This window comes from Peromyscus maniculatus, chromosome 11 (assembly GCF_049852395.1).
Source record: "Peromyscus maniculatus bairdii isolate BWxNUB_F1_BW_parent chromosome 11, HU_Pman_BW_mat_3.1, whole genome shotgun sequence".
Classification (NCBI taxonomy): domain Eukaryota; kingdom Metazoa; phylum Chordata; class Mammalia; order Rodentia; family Cricetidae; genus Peromyscus; species Peromyscus maniculatus.
In genome coordinates, this window is record NC_134862.1 from 17,712,136 (window position 1) to 17,729,560 (window position 17,425).

General features: G+C 39.9%; 1 long non-coding RNA gene across 1 annotated transcript; it reads right to left on the reverse strand.

Moving 5' to 3' along the window:
* Positions 1-684: 684 nt before the first annotated feature.
* On the reverse strand, positions 685-17,104 carry LOC143267759 (uncharacterized). The gene is made up of 3 exons (XR_013043183.1): positions 14,385-17,104; positions 12,666-12,808; positions 685-975 (listed from the first exon to the last, which is right to left on the reverse strand). It is a non-coding gene; the product is annotated as an uncharacterized LOC143267759 (long non-coding RNA).
* Between the last annotated feature and the right edge of the window lie 321 nt (positions 17,105-17,425).

The following is a 17,425-nucleotide window of genomic DNA, read 5'->3' on the forward strand; positions in this document are numbered from 1 at the left end:
CCAAGAAATGTTATGTGTGGGTGTGACTACAACTGCAGTCTAGACACCTGGGATGGAGAGATGCATCAACACCTTGTAAAGGGAGCACCTGAAACTACACTACCAGCTCCCTCCCTGCCCATCAATCCTATAAAGTCTTATTAGTCCCTGAGCAGAGACCCTTAATGGTGCCCCTTTCTTGGAATCTAACTCGTCTCCTAACTTCTCTTAAATTTTATCTACCATCTTTTCACAAAAGCCCCTTTTAAAACTCTCTCTCTCCCATTGACCATAAAATTCATTATTTGAGTTTATAGGAAAAAGATTCCAGAAGCCACTGGCCTGAGATGGGCCAGTGATTGATGGCCACTGATTACCAGAGACCCTAGCCACCCGAAGTTATGCTCATCTGAATTGAAAGAGCCTCCTTCAAACTCAGAAAATCTCTGCTTTCCCCAGTTCATTTGAGCCCATTAATTTTCCCTCATGGAAAGAGGAGGGGATCTAGCCCCTCCTAAGTTACCTGAACTTTCATAAGTAACCATTTATCTGTGCTTCTTCTGTAAGTAACTGGAACAACACTTGTTCACCAAGCCACACTGTGTAGAATTCTGAACACAACACAAAACAAAAAGAATCTGTGGCCCCAAAGTAAAAGTGAACATGCCAAAGAGCATATAAATAATTGACATCAGATCATGGAAGTAATTATGCTGAGGTGTAACACCGATCTTTGTAAATCAGGGCTTATATGCTGCAGGTCCTTCAGCTATGAACCTACCGTGATGCCTGGATAACACCGGGAACTCATGTGGAGGCTACTAAGGAAAGCAGTGCAGAACTCCACTTCTTGGGGGCAGCTGTCTTGCACCTTCCTGGTGGAAGAAGGATCTCATCAAGGCTACATTTGGATTCATGGCAGAAAATATTGCCTCCCAGACAATGCTCCATTCAGCTTGGCTCTGGACATGCACAGTTCTTGACAAAAATCTAAACCTATAAGATAATATAGGCAGTTTAAGTTTGAAGGGATCTTCCTTTGAGTTTTTGCTAAGAAATTTAAAGACAAACAGTTTCTTAGAAAGGGGCTCACCTCTGAGACAGGTTTACCATAAGGCAATGAATCTATTTACCTAAATCAATATGCATTGATTTATAGTTGATGTTTTTTGTCTTTATATATTATGTCCTCATAGGAGAGAACCTTTCCTTTCTTGCTTAAATTTACTGGGTTGTTCCAGAAGGGCATGAACACCTTCAAATATATGCTGAAGGCAAGAATAGTGCTGACTTAACTCGCAGAGGAATTGTGTTAGTATTAAGTCTGTGGCTCCTTCTCTCTGGACAGTCACCTTTTTGATTTAATGCATGCCAACATGCATGCACATTAGCAAATCAACCCTAAAGATTATCAGAGGCATTACCAAAGGTCTTTAGAATCTCGATGATTTTAATCCTTCCTAATTCTCCCACTACAAACACCAACACTCACTGTGTTTGACACAGACATATCAAGCTAGTTCCTATTAAGGAGAGTATTTGCCATTAACTCTTCTTGCTCTGAACAGTTATTTTCAGCTACTTAAACATAAACTTCAGAACCCATTATAACCTGGCTGTGATGGATTAGCAAGCAGACTAATGACTGAATTAACAATTGCATATGTATCTGTTAATATGTGTATATCACTCTTAATTACATTCATTAATTCCTTTTCTCAATGCTGTTGCAAACTGCCCACAAAAACAATTTAAGGGTGGAATGTTTATTTTATCTTATAGTTCAAGCATACAGTCCATTATGGCAAAGATGTTTTGGAGACAGGAGGCTGCAGCAGATGATAAGATGACATCCAAAGTCAGGAAGCAAAGGGAGATGAATGCTGGCACTCAACTCTGTTCATGGTTTGCGTTCAGTCTAGAATTTCAGTACATGGAATCACACTATGCACATTTAGGGTGTTCTTCCCTTCTCCATTAACCTAATCTAGAAACTCTTTTGCAGCAGACATATTCAGACAATTGTCCCTAGGTCTTATCAAGTTGATAATAGTAACTTTCACAATGCATATTTGCATTTATTTATATATTGTGTCCACATGAACTTTTATTAATATTTTTTTTGAGACATTGTTTCTCTGTGTAGTTTTGGTGCCTGTCCTGGATCTCACTTTGTAGACCAGGCTGGCCTAGAACTCATAGAGATCTGCTTGGCTCTGTTTCCTGAGTGCTGGGATTAAAGGCGTGCACCACTACTGCCTGGCATAAATTTTTATCTTAAACCATATATATTTATGTGGTTTATATATTAAACAGATATATTATGTGCACTTTTGTATGCCTAATAATTACATAACAAACTCCTAAAGCCTCCTTGATTTGAGAAAAATGCATGTAATTTATACAAGAATGAGCACCTCTCTCAACTTATTGTAGTCTTTATTTATTTCAATAATTTTTCAAAGTTAGGGATCTTTAGCAGAAGCCTCAACCTTACTATTTGGAGGTTTAATAACCTGATTATTTGGAGCACAATGCAGCAGGGTAAAACTGTGCATTCCCATCTAGTGTCACACTTGAAGCCATAATTTAATGACTGTCAGCTTTGGGAATGTGGCTTGGTGGTCATGACCTTGGGGACATTGCTTAGTGTTCATAAACTTCAGCTTCCTTCACGGGAACCAGGGGTAAGACACACATTTCAAGAGCTTGCTGTGAAGAGCTCCTCTTGCAAGCTGAGAGCACAGCATCTCATCCATAGCAGAGATTTGGAAATTGGCTCATCTTTACTACAGGGGTAGTAATTTGGAGTTGCAGAAAGGCAGGGACACCAGAATGTCTGTGAGAAACCTTTAAGAGTCTTACCAAAGCAGGCCCCATGGTCCTCACTCACATCAAGGCAGAGAGCTGAGGAATGGAGGTGTAGGTGCTTTAAAAATAACTGCATTCTATAAATCCTAGCTTTTTTCTTAAACAGATGGCTAAGCTTTTCATGCCTCACTCAGACAGAAGAAGCCCAGCACTTCCAGATTTCTATCTACTGGTCACTTACCAGTCGACCAGAGAAGTCTGTTCTTAGTTGTTATATTCTCTAAATCCATTCTCCCCTGCTAGCTCTTTTCTGAACATGCAGAAAATGGCCCCACACTCTAATGTCGCATTTACTTCCTCCACTAGCTTGAAGAAAGAAGACAATGGAGGAAGATGGACCAAGCCTCAAAGACTCTAGGGCTTGACTTTGACTTTCTTTCTTTATCCTTCCTTCCTTCCTTCCTTCCTTCCTTCCTTCCTTCCTTCCTTCCTTCCTTCCTTCCTTCCTTCCTTCCTTCCTTCCTTCCTCCCTCCCTCTTTCTTTCTTTTTTCTTTTATTCTTATCTTCTATCTTTCTTTGTAAATTTATTTTTGTTTTTATTTTTTATGTATTGTTTTTACATCTCAACTAAAGTTTCCCCTCCCTTTTCTCCTCCCAGTCCCTCCTCAACACCTCCCCCACTTTGCTGCCTCCTCCTCTTCAATTTCTCTTCAGAAAACGTTGGCCTCTCATGGATAACAGCCAGCCACTATATGTCAAGTTGCAGGGAGACTAGGCACCCCCTCCTCTATTAATGCTGGATGAGGCAATCCAGATGAAGGAAAGGTCCCAAAAGCAGGCAACAGAGTCAGAGACAGTCCCTGTTTCCACTGTTAGGTGTCTCACAAGACGACCAAGTTTTGTAATATATATGCAGAGGGCCTAGATCAGTCCCATGCAGGAGCTCTGGTTGTCTATTAGGTCACCATGAGCCCAGGTTAGGTAGTTCTGTGGGTTTTCTTGTGGTTCCTTTGATCCTACTTGTGGTAGTAAAATGCTAGCATTCAACTCCAGAAAACACTGTGCAAGTGGGTAGGAATCATATTTGCTTCATCCCTGTCATGTGTTTCACATTTATGCTTTCTGCACCTAGGGTTTTGATGTGAAGATCTACGAAGTAGGAGGCTTTGCCTGGGTCAGTGTATTTACATAAATCATAGAAAACCTTTACACCCAAATACCCCTAATGACTATTCAATAATTATATCCTGAAAGGTTTTTAAATGGCTTATCTTTTCTACTTACAGTGGTAGCATATTATATGCTATAGTCCACTGAATAAGAGTAGGAAGTCTATGTCTCTGCTTTAATTTGTTGGTTTCCTTGCTTGTTTTTTACCTCTTGGTTTGAAGTTATTAATATATAATCAAAGAGATAGATAGACAAATATAGATAAAAATGTAAATACATGCAGATATTCTTGTCTTATTAGACTTACTACTGCATTTCTGCTGTCTAGAGGCAACCTTCAACCAACTTGCATAAACTGAGCTCAGCACTACAATGGTGAAAGTTACACGGAAATGCTTGGCCTACCTGGACCTAATGGGCAACACTTGGGAAGGCTTGCCACCATGCAGCGGCCTTTTCCCAAACAGTTTACACCTGTGTTTGTGCAACAGACACAAGTGATTCCCTGGTCTTTGTGTTAATGGAGATTCATGATTTTTAGCAATAAAGTTTTGTTTAAAATTCCAAAGTCATTTTTTATTTAATTGTTAAGAACATACATAACATAGGAGTAGGGTATGGTTTAGGTGGTGGAGTGCTTACTGTGCAAGAATGAGGTGGACTTTGGAGCCATAGCACTCTAATACCTGTCTGTAATCCCAGAAATAGGGGAGCAAAGACAGCATATTCCTGAAATTCACTGGTCAGCCAGACTGGCAAAATCGGTGAGCTTTAGATTCAATTGAGATTACCTGTTTCAAAAAACAAAACAAAACAAAACAAAACAACAAGCAAAAGCAAACAAAAAACACAACACAAATTAAAAAAAAACAGGGAAATTATTTTTAAAAAATAGGTGGAGAGGTGAAGATCAGCTGAGGACAACCCACCTTTTACCTGTAGACTCTAGAAGCACTTGCACAGGTAAACATATACACACATGCATAGGTAAACATGCACACGCACACATGAACATGTACACATACACAGAGAAGTAAGAATACAATACAAAAAATTAATAGCAAGCAAGTTTTAAAATTTTTAAAAATCACTTTTCCTGAGAATTCAATAAGGGTAGATTTATATTGCAGAGAATTCAAGATCATATCAAATTGGAGATGTTCAATATCAACCAGTTTATACAAATAGTGTTCCAAAATACCAGAAACTCTAACTTATTTTAGATTTATTCAGCCAAGGATGAGAAAGATGCCTTAGTTTTAATTGATAAGCAATCTTTTAATATCTTCCATTGATATATAAGATTAAAAGCAGGAAAATAAATAAGCAATGATAAAAAAGAAATTGTTTGAAAAAGGCTTTGGTTTTTGGGGAATGTACTGTGTGGCAAGTCTACGCTCTCTTTCTGGAATAAAAGAGTAAATGAGGAAAGCATCCTTAAGCTGGTCTATCTGTACCATGTTTCTTAGACAAGTGGTTTCCTTCATTTTGTTTTTTTCAAACTTTATGTGATGGATTACAAGTCTTGGACAACAATAGGAAGAAGCATGGCTCTATCTGTCCTGAAACCCACTGAATACTGAATTATGGACTAATCTTCATGTGCTCTGTCTCAGTACCATTTGGACATGTCAATTGTTTTGCAGTAAGTATTTCTAAGAGAACATACTGATTGTAAAGAACAGTTGGAATAGCATGTGTACACATAGGAATATACATGCAGACATAATCACATACTAGATCCATGATAACAATTAAATATGATTGCTAGGTGAGTAAAATTTTGACAACTGTGATTCTTAGTGGTAATTTCCACTTAATGAATCCTAGAAGCACCAATGGAACTGCTCTCAATATACCTGTAGACGATTTTCTTGATTGCATTAATTGATATGGGAAGGTACTTCTTATTTGTGTATGTGGGGGGCGGGTAGCGAAGTGGGGTGGGGGATGGGGGGACCCGGGCTATATAAATGAAAAGTGGTGAACCTAGCAAGTATTCATGTATTCATTTCTATTTTCTGCTATCAAAATAAGAGAACTATCCCCTTGAGGCACCCACCTTTGTGACTTCCCTACGGTTGTAAACTCTGCCTTAGACTGCATTTGCTGTCTTTTTCCCCCCTTTTTTATGCTTTGATGTTGTGGTAGTTTGAATGTAATTGGCCCCCATAAACTCATAGGGGATGGAAATATTAAGATATGTGGTTTGTTAGAATAGGTAGAGCCTTGCTGGAGGAGGTGTGTCACTGTGAACATGGGCTGTGAGGTCTCATATATGTTCAAATTACACCCAGTGTCTCAGCTCACTTCCTTTTGCCTGCCAATCAAGAGGTAAGACTCTCAGCTTTAGCACCCACCATGCCTGCCTGTCTGCCTCCATGTCCCACCATGATGATAATAGTCTAAATCTCTGAAAATGTAAGCCAGCTCAATTAAGGTTTTTCCTCTATAAGAGTTGTTGTGGTCATGTTGTCTCTTCACACAAATAGAAACCATAACTAAGACAAGTGTGATTGTTTATTGCCCCAGTTATTCTCTTTTTGAATAGTAATGCTTCCTCTGTGCCATTACAATATGATAACATCTAGCTCTGATTTTGTTAGACTGACTTTTAAAGGGTTGGGACCGTTGGTAACTGGGAAATTTTAGAGTTGAACTAAACATATTTTACACTATAAGATGGCCTTAATACCATGGGTATGTTGGAAGAAAGGATATCATTTAAAAGTGGTGTGATTTGAGTGCCAACTAGCTGAGGATTTGTAATTGTTATTGCTAATTGTCCACCTGGGAGACAGACCTCTGGACATACCTGTCAGGATTCTCTTGATTATATTAATTGATATGGGAAAAGCTATATTAATTATGGGTGGGACCTGGGTGATATCCATCAGAAAGTGAGCTGAACACTAGCATGCATTCATTCATTGCTCTTTCCTTCTGACTGAAGAGATATTGGGACCAGCTCTCTAATGCTCATGCTATTGTGACTTCCTCACGATAATAGCATAAAAGCTGGAAATGCATATAACCTCGAATTGTGATTCAGAAGAAATCCTTTCTCCTGCAAGTTGCTTTTGTCAGAATATTTTATCACAGCAACAGGAAAGATAACTAATACACTGGCACAGCTCTTCCTGGTATAAAAGATGATTTATTTTCTGTCTTCAAACTAAAGTTCATTTACTGTTGCTGGGAAAACTAACCAAGGAGAATGGCTTTTCTTATAACAATCAGAAATGAGAAAATAAGCCATAGTAGAAAGATAAGAAGAATTATCTTACTATATTTAACCTCTGTTTAAGGCTGAAAAACTTATTGTATCTAATCTCTTTGCAGCTATCCCAAACCACTAGCTTTTATTACCTAAATCCCATTAGGCATAAGATTATTTATATTTGTCACTAGCACACACATACACATGCACTCACAAACTAAGCCTGATAAAGAAAAATACATTTTAAATCAGATTTTCTGCTTGTCTGTGATATTTCTTATACTTGCTTCTAACCCTGCCACTCTTGGGTCTTGAAGTACAAAATTAATTTTAAAAACATTCCCTTGAAGAAAAAAGGGACTAATAATTAACCCTAAGTCTTCAGGTAATTTTTTAAAATGTTGTTGTGTTTTGCATCATAATTTAGTTAAAACATTTTCTGTTCCCCTTTCTCCCCCTAAACTCCCTTTATGCACATATTAAGCACCTACTGATTCCATTTTAATGTTGCTCATATACACACATGTTAAGGACTGACCACTTGAGATTGAATCATCTATCAGATGCTTCATCACTAAGTTAAATTGGTTCTCCCTTTTTCAGAAGCCATTAACTAACTGTAGCTCATCATCTAGAGGTAGGGACTTGAGAAATTTCCTCCATCCACATGTCAGGTGGTATTGTAAATATACAGGACTTTCTTAGACTACCACATACATGGTTGAGATTTCATGAGTATATTTTTTTTCTGTCATGTCTAGAAGAAACTATCATGTTTTAAAAAATACAAGTGGTGTCCTGGTTCCTAGACTCTTGAATTTTCCAACTGTGTTCTTTTATCCACATGCAGGCAGATATCAGAGGGCAATCTCTGGTGTCATTCCTCAGGTGGTATTCACCTTGTTTTGTGAGACAGGTACTTACTGGCCTAGAGTTTGCCAAATTGCTAGCCTGGATTGACAGAAAGTCCCACAGTTATACATCTCTGTCTCCCAAATACTGCAATTACAAGTGTGTGCCACAATGCCTGGCTTTGTTTTTACATGGTTTCATGGGTTTTAATAGAATAAATTCTGGTCCCTTTGCTTATAGAGCCATCTCTGTAGTCCTCAAAGTCTCCAAATGTTGTGGTTGGACATTTGTGTTACTGTACCTTCTAAATAAATTGGTGGTTCTTTTTGCCACAAATGATGGTATGCTCATAGTGGCCCTCTAAATCAGTCACTCAACATGCCTATTCCCAAGTGAAATTGGGGAAGGTAGCACAGTTCTTTCTATGTTATGCTCTCATGCAGACTACCCACAAGGCACAAGCAGTAGTGGACAAGCAGTAGTATATTATAAGGTAAAGATTATAAGGCTCTAGATTTTGGTCCAGTTTTATGGCACTTTAATCTTACCTATGGTGCTTGAGGGCTTATGTACCTCAGTCAAATCACTTTATATTTTTGAACCTAAATTTCCCTTTTATGAGGTAAGGAAAATAGAATCCATCAGAATAAATTGTGTTTATAAATTATGTGAATAGTCCATATAACATATTTAGATAATAAATTTATCTTGGGGAACAAGGGTTTAATATGTGTTAAGGAGTGTCCATGATGAGATTACAGAACCCCTCTAGGAATAGTAAGGACTGTCTGCCAGTCCCTCTTCTGAAATAATCCCTGAGTCTTTGAAGAAGGAGGTATAGTATATGCATCCCATTTAGAGACAGTCTTTTTTAAAAAATCTTTTGCTCTCTGTACTTCAGCCAGCTGTTGGTCTCTTTTATGATCATTATCTTCTGCAAACAAAAGCTTCTCTGATGAAATTTGAGAAATGCATTAATCTACATGTCATTAACTGTTGGCTTAATACTATTTACCTTTACTAGAATAATAGTAAAAGTTTCTTTACTAGGGTCTATCATCTGTCTACTCATTGATTTCTGGCCAATCTTTAAATCCAATCAGAAAGTAGTTAGTTACTCTCACATCGTTTGTGCCAGTATTGCAACAGTGAGTATGTTTTGTCAGCCTGACTATTATAGTAACTCACAGGGCTCACTCTTGGGTAAGCTGATGATTACATTTCTCCTCCATTAACATACACAACTGTCAGGGACAAGGACAGAATCTCTAGTTAGTGGAAAAATACAGACCCCTGATAAGACAGGGAACTAGACCATCTTACAGTCAGGTTGCCTAGCAACAGGACATTGAATCAGAGCCCTTGACCCTTTCACCCTGTAAACATCCTATACAAACATACTGTTAGCTTGCCCCACCTTATACAGATGACAACTTCTTGCTCCCCCCACCCTGCAGTAACTATATAAACCCTCCTGGAAAAAAATTAAGTTGCACCTTGATCAGAATCTAGACTTGGTGTATTTCCTTGTATCACCTGTCTCTATCATTCCATCCTTAGGGTGCTGCTGTCCAGGGCACACAACACCTTCCAGAACTATGAAAACCAGGGATGAAGCTTCCAGGTCAGTACAAACATTATTTCTACATGTTCTATGACTAAACTACATGGTGAGTGTCTTTATCTCTTGTTCTCGATGGTAACCAAGAGCATTGACAAGAGACTGTAGAGTTATTGGGTCCTTGGTAACTCACTGGTCAATGACCCCCATATAGATAATCCTGTCACAGGGATTTTTATATTTTTGCTTTTAGTAGCCAGTAGGATACTTTTGTTTGTTAACCCCATTTTGACTGACTATCTATCTATCCATCTATCTATGTATCTATCTATGTATCTATCTATCTATCTATCTATCTATCTATCTATCTATCTATCTATCTATCTCTCTATCATCTATCTATCTATCTACCTAAGAACTGTCAAATATCACCTATATCTATCATTGTCACATCTAACTTCTATCATTTTTTAAATTTATCATGTATCTATCTGTCATCAGTAATCCATCTGTCTATTATTTCTGTCTTCTCTAGTTATACTTTCTCTTTCCCACAATCATGGAACCCCATTATGTAATACAGTTTAAATTTATGATCCTATTAATGTTCCCATAGATTTTTATAATTGTATTCAGCTGGTTTAATATTTTTTCTTCCTATAGTTGGATCAATCCCATACACAATGACTAATTAAATTTTTGACTAATAATTTCAAGGTCTGTGCTTCCTAAAGAAAAATTTCTATGTTCCTTTTTTTGTTTCTTTGCGTGCATTGGCCATACAGTCTTGATTTGTGAATGAATGATTTGTAGACCTAAGTGAGAATACCTAAGTATTCTAAGTGTTCTGTGCTGTGCATTCATAAACGAAATTCAAGGGTTGAATCATTCCATTCTTTCTTTATTCAGAGATATTATAATCTAGAAAATCAGCAAGGACTCTGCTTTCCCTGGATCAATAACTACAACAAAATCAATTCATTTCAATGGCCAGGTGGGTCTACAAAGTTAGCCTTTTCCTTCTGACCCAGTAGGCTTTGTCACTGAGATTCTTTCTCATCATTACTGTGTGTCTGAGTGTCAGGGGTATGGTTCACATATAGTAAGGTCATTGAATCTTACATACATTCTGGGCTGTCTAGATAGAGTCTGCATTTAAGATTAACATAGAACAAAGCAGCCATCAGCATCATATACATTCTTAGTTAGAGTTGCTACTTCTCACAGTTACTGTAATAAAGCATCATGGCTACTACTGCTTACATTTCCATATATCAGATCATCATCAAAAGCAGCGAGAGCAGGAATTCAAGCATGGAAGGAACCTGGAGACAGGAATTGATGGTGAATCCATGGAGGGGTACTGCTTACTGTCTTACTCATCATGGCTTGCCCAGCCTGCTTTATAATAGCATCCTGGATCACCAGCCCAGGTATGGCAACTGACTATGGGCAGTACCTCCCACATCAATTATTAATTAAGAAAATGTCCTAAAGCCTGATCTTATGGAACCATTTTCTCAGTTGAGGTTCCCTCCTTTCAAATAACTCTAGCTGTGTCAACTTGACATAAAGTTACTCACCACAGTATGTGGATGTGGTAATACACTAGAATGGAAACATCTCTTACATTCTAAGAGACTGTAACTTTTGCTGTACCTCACAGCCAGAGTTAATAAAATACCTTAAGAACAGTTCAGAGTGATATTCTATTGTCCCAGCCAGCTGGATCTTCAGAAGGGGGAATGGCAAATGAAGGGACAAGAGACACAAAGAACTGATAGCAAGACAGTATTCTGATCAAGCTGCAAAATTTTATTTTTCTCAGGTGGGTTTTTTAGAAACAGACCAGGAAACTTTCTTTGGGAAAAGATCAGGGGACTGTTGAGTTGACAAGCAACCCAACCAAGCAACCTAACCACAAAACATTGTTACTAGTGGTCACTGTAGCAGAAAGATAAGGAAATGTTAAGTTATTTTTTAATAGCTCAGGACTTGTCCAGGCATGTCAAAAGTTTCTGGTTAGTGGCTCAATACTGGACAGCAGAAACTTAATGGCATGGCTCTTGAAATTGTCCTCAGCATCTCCTCCCTTTCTTTTATTTTATGAGGGAGTGAGCCCACCTGAACGGTGGTGGTGCTATGCCCAGATTAGGATGCCCAAAGAGACCACCAGGAGACCAGAGATATCCAGAATGCAATAGCAACGTTTACTTCTTGACGCAATACAAGCTAGCAAGGGACCCTCGTCTGCAGTGCCCGGCACAGTGAGGCAGAGAAGAGAGTTCCTCTTTCTTGGGGAGATTAGCTTTTGAAGGCAAAAACCACAAAATTCTTCAGAGAGGAGGGGGTTAGTACAGTCCACCCTTGATTGGTCCAGTTTTCCTGAGTTTGGACTTTTATCTTATTTTTTGCTCTGTCAGGAGTTTTACAGCCCATCTCCAAATTTTGGTCATGTTATCTCAGGGGAGAGGGGCATCTCGTGGTTAGTTACCACCAGACAGTCTGATTTTGTACTTTTAAAACTTCTGACTTCACCCTGTCTGGGAATGGGGAACTGACTTGGTTCTGGCTATTTTAAGATGTCCCTTTCCTCAGCTCTCCAGGCCTTAGGGGGAACTGGGGTGGGGGTCTCTCATTCCCTCCTTCTCTTGGTCCTAGAGGGGCTCAATCATGGGCCCCTAACTTGTTCTAGTTCATGAGATTCCCATGTCCTCACTTCGGGGTCTGCATATGACTCATACTCAGTGGTCCTGACTTGAGTATAACCCTGTTGCACCATGAGTTGTATGGTACCTAGTCTTTGTCTCATATACTGTAGTAGCTTGTTTATCACATAAGGTCCAAACGTGATGGCCATCAAGGAAAGTATTAAGGGCCCTATGAGGGATGAGACTAGAGTAGTAAGCCAGGGGGACTGGGAGTACCAACTCTGGAACCAACTTTGGGACCTTAACCGTCTGGCAGAGACATTGACCTGACTCCTCCTAAAGCCGCTCTGGGCTTGAGAAAAAAGGGTACCTTTTGAGGAGGAGAGGGCTTAGGCATTTTTGGTGTCTCTAGATACCAACCTCTATTCAAGTCAGGTTTGTCTCTCAGGGAATCTGAACCAAGGGCTATTAAATCAGCCTTCCCCTGCAGTGCTTGGCCTTGCACCCAGTGGTGTCCATACCGGCTGATGCCAATAAGCATAGGTTCAGACTTTATGCTGCTCCTAAAGGAGAAAAGGACTGAGAAATATCATAGAGATCACATCCTCGATCCAGCATTTTGAGCTTATGGTAATGAACCTGTATAGGTTTTGATGCCAGGGAGTCTATTTATTTTTTGATAAATAGGATTAGCCTGCCAATTATAAAGGGATCCAAAGTTACAAATAACAAGATGCTGACTAACGGTCCTTCAAAGGCACCAAAAGGGAGAACATGGATGATTTCCACCAATCATCTGCTGCCGCAGAGAATTGCTGCTTATGTAGCTCTAGGCTAAGTTTATGTAGCTTATTTATCTGGGTTTCTACCATTCCAGACTCATTAATATAATAACAACATTCTTCCCTCAGAAAAACGCATGTCCCACCCTTTTCTGCTGTCACTAGTCGGTTTTGTAGGGCAAGAGAGGTTAGCTGCCTCTGGAGGAAGGATAAGGATGCTGCAGAAGCCTCAATTGCTACCTGAAGTTGCTTGGATAGGTGAGCTGTTGTTATGAGGGAGTGACCCAAAACTCTTCCCGCCAAGCCTGCAGAGACCAGTGAGGTGGCAAGGGAAATTCCGGCCACAAGGGGCAAGAAGACAGCTCTTTTTTTGCTTGGGCTGGGTCGAGACCCACCCCAAGAACTCCACAGGGGTCCTGAACATAAGTTGTGGGACCAGAGTAACAGGTAGGCAGAGCATGTCCTGTGGGATAGGGATGGTCAAATTTTTTGATAGAGTGCCATTGCACCAAAAGAAAAATCCACGGGGTGGGGGGGGGGCAAAAGGATGATTGGGTAATACAGTCTGGTTGCAAAAGGGAAGGGATACACTAGAAAAGCAAAAATCAAACTTGGAGCGGCCTGGGTCATGAAACAAGGGCACTTCAGGGATTGGGTGGACGTCATGGGAATTATCAGTGGTGGTGCAATTAAGGACCTCAGGCAGGGGCACTGCTATCAGGGGAGGACGTCCCAAGGCTGCACTTAGGAAGCACAATGAGAGAGTCCCAATGCCAGTAAAATTGGCAAACATAAGGCCTTCTCGAAGGAGGGAAAGGCAGGAAAATGGAGAGGAGGGGGATGATATTTGTGTCATTAAATTTTTTCTTGTATAAGGATATTATGATGGACTGTAGATTGTACTTGTACATAAGAGCGCCAAATGTAAAGTCTAGAGCTAGGCCATGTGGCTGTTTGGGCTGTATTCATAGCTCCTTCTACTGGACTAGTCCATCGTGAGTCCCACGGGACCCAAACAACTAAGGAATATCTTGTAGATGTCTTATAAAATTTAAGGCTGTTCCATTCTCTCCCAATTACCTGTCCCTTAGCAGGAGGAATGGCATCATGAATTTTGCAGTAAGAATAGGGGCATCCTACGCTTTTCTCTTTCAAATAAGTTTTGCAATTGTGAACAGTCTGATCATACAAAAAACAGATAGCAGGAGCCACCTTGCCGGGGGAATTATGGAAATCAGTCAAGTTGAGTAAAATGAGATTCTGACATCTTTGCAAGGGGCAATCAGTGGTAGCCAATAGGTGACCAAAGGTCTGTGTTTTAGCATAATTAGTATAATTTTCAGTCAAATAAAAGCACCATGCAAATGGGGATGTGTCCACCGGTCTCTGGTCCTGATAAGAAGGTAAAGGCAACAGCAAGATCCAGAATATCCAGGGAAATTCTCCTAGTTTTTTCTTCATCAGCATCTGTAAAGAAGGAGAAGGAAAGGGAAACAACCTTAGGGACTATCCTTTTCCCTAGGTGATTGGTTAGAGTTGACTTGTTTAACTAATGTCTCAGGGAACCAAGAGGGCCTCCCTCTGTTTGGTCATAGATGCATGCTGACCCTTGACTCAGGACTGGGTCGGGCCCTTTCCACTGGGCAGTTAAGGGGTCTTGCCACATGACCAGTGCTTGGTGGTGTTGAGTTTGTGGATGCCAAAAGCAATCCGCTGCAGACCTTTCATTCTTGTCCAAGGTAAGGAAATTAAGGACAAAAAGGGCATGATGTAAAAGATTTCGGGGGCTGCCTCGTGTATCATAAAGGCTTCCCTTTAATTTCTGAAGCATAGATTTTAGAGTCTGATGAGCACTTTCAACAATGCCCTGGCCCTGGGGTTTGTAAGGAATGCCAGTGAAATGCTTAATCTGAAGTTGTTGGCAAAAAGATTGAAATTTTTTTCCCAGTATATCCTGGGCCATTATCAGTTTTTATAAATTTAGGCTTTCCTAGTACAGAAAAGCATTCTAAAATATGGGAAATAACATTTCTGGAGGCCTCTCCAGCCTGGAGAGAGGCAAATATAAAACCACTAAAGGTATCAACTGTAACATGTATGTATTTAAGTTTGCCAAATTCAATTAAATGAGTAACATTCATTTGCCAAATTTCATTGTGAACCAAGACCTGGGAATTAACTCCCAGATGTTGAACAGGGAGGGAGACAGCACAGTCAGTGCAATTTTTAACAATTTCTCAGGCCTGTTCTCAGGTAAGCTTAAACAACAAATGAAGGGAATGAGCATTTAAATGGTGAAGAGAGTGCGCTTGGGCAGCCTGAGAAAGGGATCCTGCAAGAACAGGAAAAAGTAATTGTGTGGCTGCATCAGCCAACGCATTTCCTTCAGATAGAGAACCAGGCAGTTTTAAATGGGCCCGTAGATGGCCAATAAAAAAGGAGCACTGTCTAGCCATAATCAAGGAGCGAAGCTGAAGAAAAAGTAGAGCTGCATTGGTAGAGGGTTTAACAAAGGGAACAGTTTCCAATAAGGGGAGAGAATGGGCAACATAAGCACTATCAGTATACAAATTAAAGGGCTGAGAATGAAATAACTGAAAAACTTGAATGACTGCATAAAGGTCAACAAGCTGTGCTGAGGAATATGGGGAGAGGCAGGAGGTAGCCTTTCCATTCACAACATAGGGGGCAACTCCATTGGCTGAGCCATCTGTAAATACCAGGGGAGCCTCCCTTATAGGTTGTGAGGCAGTTAATTTGGGGAAAACAAAGGAATGAATTCTGGTAAACTGTAACAAGGGATCACTGGGATAATGGTTATCGATAGTACCAAGGAAGGAGGAGCAGCCAATGGGCCATTCAACATTTGTTAGAAGCAGCCAATCTAATTTTTCTCACGTATAGGGGACGACTATGGAATCAGGATCTTTTCCAAAGTATCGGTGACTGGTTTCTCTGCCCTTAATCATTAGCTTGGCCATTAAAGATGGATAAGTGGCTAGCACCTTTGAGGGAGAGGTGGGTAGGTGGACCCAGAGTAGGGGATTCCTTCTTTTTTTTCTTCTCTGATAGTTATTTGTTGCCAGAAGACTAGACATGGGGGGTTCAGGAATATTAATACTGACAGAATGACAGACAGAAAGTGGATGGGAGTACACTTTCAGGGCTTTTTTTCCTTCCTTAATTAATTTTTGAACATTAGGGGGATGATTATAAGTTTTTAAGACATCTTTAATTAAATTCCAGTAGGAAGAGGTTTGGATGGGGACCTATTCAGGACCAAAGGTCTGGTAAAAATCATTTAAGCAGTCACCAACCTGTCTCCAGCGTTTTTCATCTATGGTTCCTTCTTAAGGAAACCAAGGACAGACATAGTCCAATATAGTCAATAAATATTTTTTTAAGTCTTTCTTTTTAATCCTAATTTCTCGTGTCTTGAGAGACTGTTTCAGTCCCGAAATAAACAAATCCTGTTTATTTCATGCTTGTCCCATGGTAAACTTACCTTGTGTCGTCACGTTAAAACTCCTTCAGATCTGACTCATGGCCAGGAGTTTCCGTAGCGATAACTGACCGGACCCTCGATCGTGGAGCCATCTTCCACAGTGGTACAACTCTTAGGCAGGCCTGCCTTGGTGTGTGACGACGTTCACCACTCCTCCACGTCCTAGAGCCTCACGCCGGGCGCCAGTTGTCCCAGCCAGCGGGATCTTCAGCAAAGACCTTAGAAGGGGGAATGAAGGAACAAGAGACACAAAGAATTGACAGCAAGACAGTATTCTGATCAAGCTGCAAAATTTTATTTTTCTCAGGTGGGTTTTTTAGAAACAGACCAGGAAACTTTCTTTGGGAAAAGATCAGGGGACTGTTGAGTTGACAAGCAACCCAACCAAGCAACCTAACCACAAAACATTGTTACTAGTGGTCACTGTAGCAGAAAGATAAGGAAATGTTAAGTTATTTTCTAATAGCTCAGGACTTGTCCAGGCACGTCAAAAGTTTCTGGTTAGTGGCTCAATACTGGACAACAGAAACTTAACTCAGGCAGGCAATATGGCATGGCTCTTGAAATTGTCCTCGGCATTCTACTATGTACTCAGCCTCTTTGTTTAATCTGCTTTTAAGAGAACAATTAACAAGTATCCTTACTTGCCTAGGATCTCCCACATAATTATTATTTAAAACAGAAAGTAATGCATAGTTAACTCTTAAATTATGTACTCTTGTCTATGTTCCTTAGCCAGAGAACAAACTATGTTTGTATGTCGTCCTGTATTATTTGAATGTATGTATGTATGTATGTATGTATGTATGTATGTTATAAATGCTGAAATCGGCAAATAAGTTGAAGAAATATTCACCATAAATATTAAAAGCACCATACAGATATTTCTTGAT